Source organism: Ranitomeya variabilis, chromosome 2 (genome assembly GCF_051348905.1).
Source record: "Ranitomeya variabilis isolate aRanVar5 chromosome 2, aRanVar5.hap1, whole genome shotgun sequence".
Taxonomy (NCBI): domain Eukaryota; kingdom Metazoa; phylum Chordata; class Amphibia; order Anura; family Dendrobatidae; genus Ranitomeya; species Ranitomeya variabilis.
Window position 1 is genome coordinate 350,068,150 of NC_135233.1, and position 10,801 is coordinate 350,078,950.

The 10,801-nt window shown below is 49.1% G+C and overlaps 1 protein-coding gene across 3 annotated transcripts in view; it reads right to left on the reverse strand.

Moving 5' to 3' along the window:
* The window catches only part of SIPA1L3 (signal induced proliferation associated 1 like 3), a 137,957-nt gene extending 132,320 nt beyond the window's left edge, over positions 1–5,637 (reverse strand). For all 3 annotated transcript variants that reach the window (XM_077285545.1, XM_077285542.1, XM_077285547.1), the window contains exon 1: positions 5,508–5,637. The gene's annotated coding sequence lies outside the window, so the exon portion shown is untranslated. The remainder of the gene's footprint in view (positions 1–5,507) is intronic.
* Positions 5,638–10,801: the final 5,164 nt, after the last annotated feature.

The following is a 10,801-nucleotide window of genomic DNA, read 5'->3' on the forward strand; positions in this document are numbered from 1 at the left end:
TATACTATATATAAGGGAGATGACAAACATGTATATACTGAGGGGAAAATGAGAGGTGTGAGGTGAAAATGAGAGGTGTGAGGTGAAAATGAGAGGTGTGAAGTGAAAATGAAAAGGTGAGTGCAAAATGAGAGGAGTGAGGGAAAATAGTGGAGTGATCGGAAAATGACAGAAGTGAGGTCGAAATGACAAGTGTTAGGGGGAATGAGAGGAGTGAGGGGGAAAAAGAGAGGCTTGAGGGGGAAAATGAGAGAAGTGAGGTGCTAAATGAGAGGCCTGATGGGAAAATAAGAGAAGTGAGGTGCTATAACTAACCACAGATATTTACTATGCCCAGGCTACGCCGGGCTCTTCAGCTAGTTTTTTTATATAGCGTTAACATACTACGCAGCACTTTACAGACATTATCATGGCTGTCCCCAGTGGTGCTCACAATCTAAATTCCCTATCAGTATGTCTTTGGAATGTGGGAGGAAACCGGAGAACCTGGAGGAAACCCACACAAACACAGAGAACATACAAACTCCTTGCAGATGTTCTCCTTGGTGGGATTTGAACACAGGACTCCAGCGCTGCAGACAGCCCCACCCTACCACTTCCTGCAGCAAGACATAGCACCGCCCTACCACTTCCTGCAGCAAGACATAGCACCGCCCTACCACTTCCTGTAGTGAGACAAAGCCCCGCCCTACCACTTCCTGTAGCGAGACAAAGCCCCGCCCTACCACTTCCTGCAGCAAGACAAAGCCCCGCCCTACCACTTCCTGCAGCAAGTCAAAGCCCCACCCTACCACTTCCTGTAAAGAGAGAAAGCCCAGCTCTACCACTTCCTGTAGAAAGACAAAGCCCCGCCCTACCAATTCCTTTAATCTATCTCAGCATCTATGCTGATAGATTACACTTGTCAAGACACTAATCATTGGTTGCAGTGGCCAGGTGAGTAAAGTACGGGACAACATCAATTCCCTTCCAGGTGTGGACGACCAAAGTGGCTGCTCTAGATTTAAAGAGAAAGTCAAGCTTATTTAACTGTTTTATGGTACCCAACCCCTATTTTCCCCAATGAAAAAAAAAAGTTTGGAAAATCCTTTTAACCCAAATCCTCAGCGGTCACCTATACTATCAGGCCTGAAGCACATGGCAAATGTGTTTGCTACCATAGGTCATCGGTGATGTATGAGGCATCCTATTATACCGCCATACAGAGCTGTAAATTAAGAAGGTTAAACAGGTACCTAACAGTACTGCAGCACCAGTGCAGGACAATGGAACAAAATACAAACGGACATACAGGGCAAAAAAGTGAGAAAGACGTGTGCTGATAAATACCCATATAATCCGGTATCTGACCAGCACCGCCACATACACGGTGCAGAAGAACGGAGAAGAGAACAATAGGGAACGACGTGGATTAGTGACAAGGACATCTGCTAGGGAGAGATGATAGTGGGTAGACAAGACTACAACTCCCACAATCCCCTTGAGAAAAGCCAATACCAGGACGAGCAGCTGTCTGCAAGGGATAAGGAAACAATTTAACCTGCAGACGGAGCTTGTCGGGATCAGCGCCACTCACCAGATAACTTTATAAAGCCCAAAATCAATCATTAAGTGCTCGCTAATTAACCATCTGATTATCTGCCATGATGAGAGTCAGGACAGCTGTGACGTGGGAGACGTTCTGCATTACCGAGTGTGCTGGCCTTCTGTGTGAACTAACACACACAAAAAAAGCATTAAAATGTCATTTATTTCTGCACAGAGCCCCACACACACAAAACCTACAATTAGTCAGATCCACGGACGTCACTGTGCAGATCCTCACCCACACAGAGATGGCAATAGGAAGACAGGGAGCGGAGGAAGCTGGATGTGCATGCAATTGTGTGCGGGATTATATATATAGCACCATATACAATACCTCTGCACAAACTGCTGCGGACCTAATTGTACAAATTCTGATCATTTGCATTATATTTCCCCCACTTTACTATGTTAAACCAGGGTGAAAATCCACAGCAGAAATGTGCAGGATGCAGATTTCCAATCCGGAGCGCAGGTGAATTTACGCTGGGGGTTCTCTCTGCGGCCCGTGGTGCTACCTCGCTGCGCAGCACATTTTACTACACCGAATATGTAGCAGAAAATCCGTTCTGCATCCGTCCCACATGGATTTTTCTTTTCCATCCAATTCATACACAGGTTCCAGCAGGAAAAAAAATAGTACCATATTGTGAGGTGTCCCCATATAATAAGGCATCATACAGAGGCATTAAGGCTCAGACAGCGTTGGTTATACGCAAGAGAAAATAATGTAGTTGTTTCACCTGCAGTCCTATGGAACACACTGTTTTCCAGTATATATAGATCTCATAGATACATCCCTAGTGCACAAAATACAACTCTTTCCACATCGATCCTAAACTTCAGTGGCGCACCTGTACATCGGGGATATGGTAGTATCTGGCGGCAGCTCGTATATTAGGTGATAAGCATCAAAGTGAGAGACATCCGGCTCCGCAGCTGCTCCAGAGACTGTAAAGCCATTTCCCAACTTTCCACACATTCATTAGATTTCCCGAGAAAGCACAAATTACAAGAAAAATGTGTTCTCTTACAGAAAGAAAGCCTATCTGATGCATTAGCAGTCATCTAAACCATCACCTGTCTAGTATGTGCTGCTGCCACATAAACACCACTTGCCCCGTACGCGTCGCTGCCACCTTTTCGCCACCTGCCCCGTATGCGTCGCTGTCACCTTTTGGCCACCTGCCCCATACACGTCGCTGCCACCTAGATACCACCTGCCCTGTACACGCCACGGTCACCTAAACATCATCTGACCTGTATTCCCCCGAGGCCACCTAAATACCACCTGCCCCGTATGCGCCACTGCCACCTAATGCCAAATTTCAAAACCAGGACCCTCCATTAACACTTTCATGACACCTGACCTGTACAAGCATGGACACTGAATGCCCCTTGATTCTACCTGCAGAGGACACCTGTGCTCCCCGGTCCTGCAGTGAATACATCGGTCTGTGGGATCTCTGCCCGACAGGTATCACTGCTTTGTTGTTGTCCGAATTCACTGACTAAATAACATGAGTCCCTCTCCTAGGAGTGATAACATTACACCATCCTCCATCAGTCGGCGCTCTGTTGTTGACTCGGACCCAGTCTTTTCCATTTCTGTGCATGACAATATCCCCATAATTCCAGCTATGTTATATCACCCCTTGCCCTGTAACCGTCGCATATACTCGTCCTCACCCCGTGGACTGCAAAGTGCCAACGCAGAGCTCCTTATCTGTACTACCCCAGAGCGCCGGACGTGATGAGGTGACTAGGGGGGCAGGAGGTCGGACCCCAGAACTTTCTGGCTCAAACCATCAGGGTCCTGGGCACAAGAAGGACACAGACCTTGTCCACATCATGTCTGTACCTGATGAGTGGAAACAATGCATGTACTAGGTGTACCCGTCCTCGCTTCACACTGCCCATCCACACTGGACTCTCCACCCACCGCCCATCGGGTAAGAGTTGTGCCATTATTAGGACACTTATTGGACAGCACATGTACAGAATCTCATACATTGTAGTGATAAGCTGAATGATGGCGGCGCAGCACTGCCCTAGGTGGGGCGCACACAGGAAAGCGAGGTAAAGTCAGACGCGCCAGTAAATATTCTGAGTGGGGGTCTATCACCTGGAAATGGGGGCAATGACGTACAGATGCCAACTGGTCGTATGTATGTAATCATTTCGCAGTGACCACCATGCAGGCTCCAACAACCACCATCCCACAGCCAGACTAGAGGACCACCAACATGAGCTGCACAGCGCCCCCTTCCACGGCTACTGTCTGGCAGCACCCCCCATATAACCTGCACCAGTGATTACCCCAAATTAAAATACATCAATTCACCCCCTCAGGGCAGACGTGCCACTGATGCAACCGGAAAGGGGGCCACCGAGGTAAGGGGGCCACTAGCACATCCAAAGCAGGTGGAATTCGGCACTGCAGTGGGCCCATATACTGTTTTCGCACAGGGGTCTCCTGTGTGTCAACGCACATGGTAACATGCACCCCTTCCCCTTAAAGTGCACCCCCAAATTAATATACACCCTTCCCCCTAACATGTACCAGTCCCTTTAATATTTTAATATGCACCCAAACTGCTTGTACCACCAGGAGTAAATATTAAAGAGCCCTCTGCAGCAGTGGCTCCTCCTCCCTCAGTGCCCCCCATCAGCTGTTCCCCTCTCCCATGGTGACATGTGCCCCGGCTCGGCTCCTCTCCCCTGGTGTGCCCCGGCTCCTCTCCTCTCCCCTGGTGTGCCCCGGCTCCTCTCCTCTCCCCTGGTGTGCCGCGGCTCCTCTCCTCTCCCCTGGTGTGCCCCGGCTCCTCTCCTCTCCCCTGGTGTGCCCCGGCTCCTCTCCTTTCCTTTCCCCTGGTGTGCCCCGGCTCCTCTCCTTTCCCCTGGTGTGCCCCGGCTCCTCTCCTTTCCCCTGGTGTGCCCCGGCTCCTCTCCTTTCCCCTGGTGTGCCCCGGCTCCTCTCCTTTCCCCTGGTGTGCCCCGGCTCCTCTCCTTTCCCCTGGTGTGCCCCGGCTCCTCTCCTTTCCCCTGGTGTGCCCCGGCTCCTCTCCTTTCCCCTGGTGTGCCCCGGCTCCTCTCCTTTCCCCTGGTGTGCCCCGGCTCCTCTCCTTTCCCCTGGTGTGCCCCGGCTCGTCTCCTTTCCCCTGGTGTGCCCCGGCTCCTCTCCTTTCCCCTGGTGTGCCCCGGCTCCTCTCCTTTCCCCTGGTGTGCCCCGGCTCCTCTCCTTTCCCCTGGTGTGCCCCGGCTCCTCTCCTTTCCCCTGGTGTGCCCCGGCTCCTCTCCTTTCCCCTGGTGTGCCCCGGCTCCTCTCCTTTCCCCTGGTGTGCCCCGGCTCGTCTCCTTTCCCCTGGTGTGCCCCGGCTCCTCTCCTTTCCCCTGGTGTGCCCCGGCTCCTCTCCTTTCCCCTGGTGTGCCCCGGCTCCTCTCCTTTCCCCTGGTGTGCCCCGGCTCCTCTCCTTTCCCCTGGTGTGCCCCGGCTCCTCTCCTTTCCCCTGGTGTGCCCCGGCTCCTCTCCTTTCCCCTGGTGTGCCCCGGCTCCTCTCCTCTCCCCTGGTGTGCCCCGGCTCCTCTCCTCTCCCCTGGTGTGCCCCGGCTCCTCTCCTTTCCCCTAGTGTGCCCCGACTCCTCTCCCCTGGTGTGCCCCGACTCCTCTCCCCTGGTGTACCCCGGCTCCTCTCCTCTTGCCCCGGCGTGCACCATCTCCAGCAGCGGCCGCCTCACACACCGCACATTTCCCCTCACACTTTGCCCCCACAGGAGCAGCCCTGTCCCTGCCCCCAGCTCCTGCCCACCGCACCGCCAGCCGGGCACTTTCTCCCCCGTGCGCCCCTTCTAGTCACCCCCGGCAGCTGTGAGCCCGCGCCCCGTCACACTTCCCCCGAGTTTCCCGTGTTTCCAGCACTTACCAGCTGCGGCTTCCCCGAAACCCGACTCCAGCCCGTGTCCTCCGGCTCCGATCCCACAGCGACACTTCAGGACACGCCCACCGCCGCGCCACTCCTCCCGCCTCTGCACTCCTCCCGCCTCTGCACTCACCGCCACAGCCCCGCCCACACACCAATATGGCCGCCGCTTCCTGCCATCCAACCTCTCACGCCAACCAACTCTTTTTTTTTTTACAGCTTTATTATCATGTACAATGTCCAAATATTTACAGTGACTGTTATAGTAGCCTGATGGCGAATTTCATGGTCACATTATATCGAATTTGAATTAATTTCATTTATTTGTAAGCAGCACATCAGCAATGACATTGATATAGCCTTTAGCTGTCAACTTTCGTTCATTTCTTTCCACATTCATTATATATCTTGTCATTTATGCCTTATTTTTCTATTGCGCTTCTTTTACGCATGGAAATAAAGACACCGAAACTAATGGTGCATTTGCAATTGCTGACAAAGACCCCAGAACGCACCAAAAAGTAGAAAAACACCATAAAAAATGCAGTTTGAAAAAAAATGTACAGAAGAACAAGAGCGGTTTCCCAAGTATTTTTTCATTCTTTTTATTTTATTTAAAATTAAAAAAAAGACTCACAGAATGATTGCAGGTGTATCGACATGACGGGACAATACCAGACGCTGTGAGCAAAAATGGACGCTGGATGCTGGACCCGGGGAGGGTGAGTGAACATCAGTTGTTTTTGTTTTTTTAAAGAGACTGCAGTAGAAGGAAAAAGGGTTTTCTGAAACCGGAAAACCCCTTTAAAAATGAATAGGAGCTGATCTGCAGTACCAGGGAGTTGCCACTAGTAGTGTGACTGATGGGCCGCAACGATCACAGTCGCAGAGGGTGCGACCCCCACCGGGTCTGTGCAGGAAGGGGGCCCCGATGACCCCAGTGCCAATTTCAGCTGGATGTGTATCGCCGCGAAAAGATCCCTGCACCGCAATACACCCCGTCAGCCAACCAGAGGCCAGCAGCTGACATTGGCGTGCCCATCGTGAGCGGGACATGTCATAGACGTCATGGGCCACCCATAGCTGGCACACCGAAGTCAGCCGCAGACTATAGAAGAGGACGCCGCACGTCGTGGAATCAGAAGATGGTGAGAAGAATCATTTTTTTCTTTTTAATGTGTTGGAAAAGAGCAGCAGAACGAACAATATACCAAGAAGGGACCCAGGATGGGGGAAATTATACCAGATAGGGCCCAGGATGGGGTACATTACACTAAGATTGGTGCCATTGTACCAGGAAGAGACCCAGGATGTGGGGCCTTATACCAGGATCGGGGGAATTATGTCAGGACAAGGGACTTTATACAAGGCAGGGGCCCAAGATGGGGGACATTATACAAGTAAGGGGCCCAGGAATACTAGGATGGGGGTCATTATACTGGAAAGGGGCTAAAGATGGAGGACATTACGGCAAGAAATGGCCCAGGATGGAGGTCTTTGTACCAGGATGGGAGTAATTATATCAGTATGGGGCCCAGGATGGGGGATATTGTTATAGGATGGGGGATATTATACCAGGAAGGAGCCCAGGATGGGAGACATTATACTAGCAAGGGGCCCAGAATGGAGGACATTACAACAGTAAGAGGCCCAGGACAGGGTACATTATAGCTTGAAGGGACCTATGATGGGAGATATTATACCAGGAAGGGGCCTATGATGGGGGACATTATAACAGGAAGAGGCCCAGGACATGGGACATTATAATAGGAAGGAGCCTAAGATGATGGACATTAATACAAAAAAAGGGCTCAGGATGAGGGACATTATTACAGGCAGGGTCCAGGATGGGGGCCATTTTTACAGGCAGGGTCCAGGATGGGGGACATTTTTACAGGCAGGGTCCAGGATGAGGGACATTATTACAGGCAGGGACCAGGATGGGGGACATTTTTACAGGCAGGGTCCAGGATGGGGGATATTATTACAGGCAGGGTCCAGGATGGGGGACATTTTTACGGGCAGGGTCCAGGATGGGGACATTATTACAGGCAGGGTCCAGGACATTATTACAGGAATGTGTTAGGATAGGCACATTATTACATGAAGGGTAAACATATGTCTTCATGGGATCTAGAATGATACAGGGGCCCATACATCTGACCAACATGGAAATAGGGGCCCAGATCCAAATTTTGCACCAAGGCAGATGGGAATCTAGTCATGCCACTGGTCACTGAGCTATGTTGTCCCGCTCTGCACACTTTACATCCACCCACTCTTGTACCTGGTAATGCTGCTCAGTGGGGGTGCCGGGGCGTCGGACCCTCACCGATCACATATTACTGACCTATAGTAAAAATAGGTCATTAGTATCAAAGCAGTGGAATACCCCTTTAAAGGGTTATCTCATACTGCTAATTTCCTTTCATATTGATATTATTCAAAGGGGGTCCAGCAGTATTAGCAGGTCCTGGACATCCCCTACTCTTGTTAGGGGCTGCACCGTACAGACACCCTGCATTGACTTATGTAAGAGGGTCCGGGGCACAGGACCACCTTCATGATGTACACACACCAACAGGGATATAAGACCAAGACAACTTCTTCAAGGGGTTAAAATACCCAAGAACTGAATCAGCCTTTAACAACAGAAAAAAAAAACATTTCCTTTTTTGTTTATTCCAAATATATCTCAAGTGCGGCCGCTATGTTAATCATGAATGGAATTAGTGACAGAGAAGATGATTTACAAGAATTCCAACACTCGTAGGCAGCAGCTCACGTGGCCATCATGGCAAATTCCAATTATTTTACAAATGCACTTGGGTTAAAAAAATAAATAAATAAAAAAATAAAGAAAACTAGAACTTTGCATCTGGTCGGAAAACCTCAAAGATAATTATGGCTGCAAAGTTCCTTGGTAAAGTTTGTGCACATAATGTACCGCCATTATACAACACATAAAGGACAGCAGCCATGGACATCTTTGGCACTCCAATTAGAAAGAATGGAGCAGTAGTGGGCAGGATCGACCGCCGCTCCAGTCACCCGGGCTCTTCAGAGCCACAGTTTTCAGGATCAGTAGGGGCCACAGCAGTCAGACACCCAGCAATCCTGACATTATCTCCTATCCCACAAATAAGGGACATTATCCCTACTTTCACACTAGCGTCGGTACAGGGCCGTCGCTATGCGTCGGTCCGACGTACCGACGCACGTTGTGAAAAAAATGCACAACAGGGGCAGCGGATGCAGTTTTTCAACGCATCCGCTGCCCCATTGTAAGGTCCGGGGAGGAGGGGGCGGAGTTTCAGCCGCGCATGCGCGGTCGGAAATGGCGGACACAACGCACAAAAAAAGTGACATGTAACTTTTTTTGTGCCGACGGTCCGCCAAAACACGACGCATCTGTCGCACGACCGATGCGATGTGTGGCCATACGTCGCAATGCATCGCTAATGCAAGTCTATGGAAAAAAAACGCATCCTGCGGGCAACTTTACAGGATGCGTTTTTTCTCCAAAACGATGCATTGCGACGTCCGTCACACAACGCAAGTGTGGAAGTACCTTAACTGCATGAGCTAGTTGGATCCGCTTAGCCCACTGATTGGCTGCAGTGCTGTTGACATGACGTCAGCGCTACAGACATTAACATACCAGGAGCAACAGAGAAGAATCAGTGATGGACCTGGGAAGGATGAGTAAAGCCAGTTTGTTTGTTTTAAACAAATTGCAGCCAGAGTACAAATTAAAAGATTAATAACAGTAAGTTCAGTCAAAGACTTGAGCTCCTAGAATATGAAATAATTAACTCCTAAAAGCAAATTTATACTTGGTCTCATAAAAGGGTTGAAAGTCCCTCGTCCAGGCCCAATCCTGGTTTATATATCCCCCATCCTGGTGTATGTCTCTTATCCTAGACCTCATCCTGATCTACTGTATATATCCCCCATTCTGATATATGCCCCTTATCCTGGACCCTATCCTGGTATATATATCCCCCATAATGATATATGGTCCCCGTTCTGCTGCTGTTCTTTAAAATATAGCGAAAAATAAGCTATTATACTCACCAGGGGTGTACATAGAAGTCATGGGGCCCCGTAGAAGAAGTATAATGCACCCCCATAGTCCTCCATATAGTATAATGCACAGCCCATAGTCCTCCATATAGTATAATGCACAGCCCATAGTCCTCCATATACAGTAGTATAATGCGCCCCCATAGTCCTTCATATGTATAATGCACAGCCCATAGTCCTCCATATAGTATAATGCGCCCCCATAGTCTTCCATACAGCATAATGCACCCCCGTAGTCCTTCATATAGTATAATGCACCCCCATAGTCTTCTATACAGCATAATGCGACCCCATAGTCCTTCATATAGTATAATGCATTCCAATAGTTCTCCATATAGTATAATGCACAGCCCATAGTACTCCATATAGCATAATGCACAGCCCATAGTTATCCATATAGTATAATGTACAGCCCATAGTCATCTGTACAGTATAATGCAAAGCCCATAGTTCTCCATATAGTATAATGCACAGCCCATAGTACTCCATATAGTATAATGCACAGCCCATAGTTCTCCATATAGTATAATGTACAGCCCTTAGTCATCTGTAAAGTATAATGCAAAGCCCATAGTTCTCCATATAGTATAATGCATAGCTCATAGTCCTCCATATAGTATAATACATCCCCATAGTACTCCATATAGTATAATGCACAGCCCATAGTACTCCATATAGTATAATGCACAGCCCAAAGTTCTCCATATAGCATAATGTACAGCCCATAGTCATCTGTAAAGTATAATGCAAAGCCCATAGTTCTCCATATAGTATAATGCACAGCCCATAGTACTCCATATAGTATAATGCACAGCCCATAGTACTCCATATAGCATAATGCACAGCCCATAGTTATCCATATAGTATAATGTACAGCCCATAGTCATCTGTACAGTATAATGCAAAGCCCATAGTTCTCCATATAGTATAATGCACAGCCCATAGTCCTCCATATAGTATAATGCACAGCCCATAGTCCTCCATATACAGTAATATAATGCGCCCCCATAGTCCTTCATATGTATAATGCACAGCCCATAGTCCTCCATATAGTATAATGCGCCCCCATAGTCTTCCATACAGCATAATGCACCCCCGTAGTCCTTCATATAGTATAATGCACCCCCATAGTCTTCTATACAGCATAATGCGACCCCATAGTCCTTCATATAGTATAATGCATTCCAATAGTTCTCCATATAGTATAATGC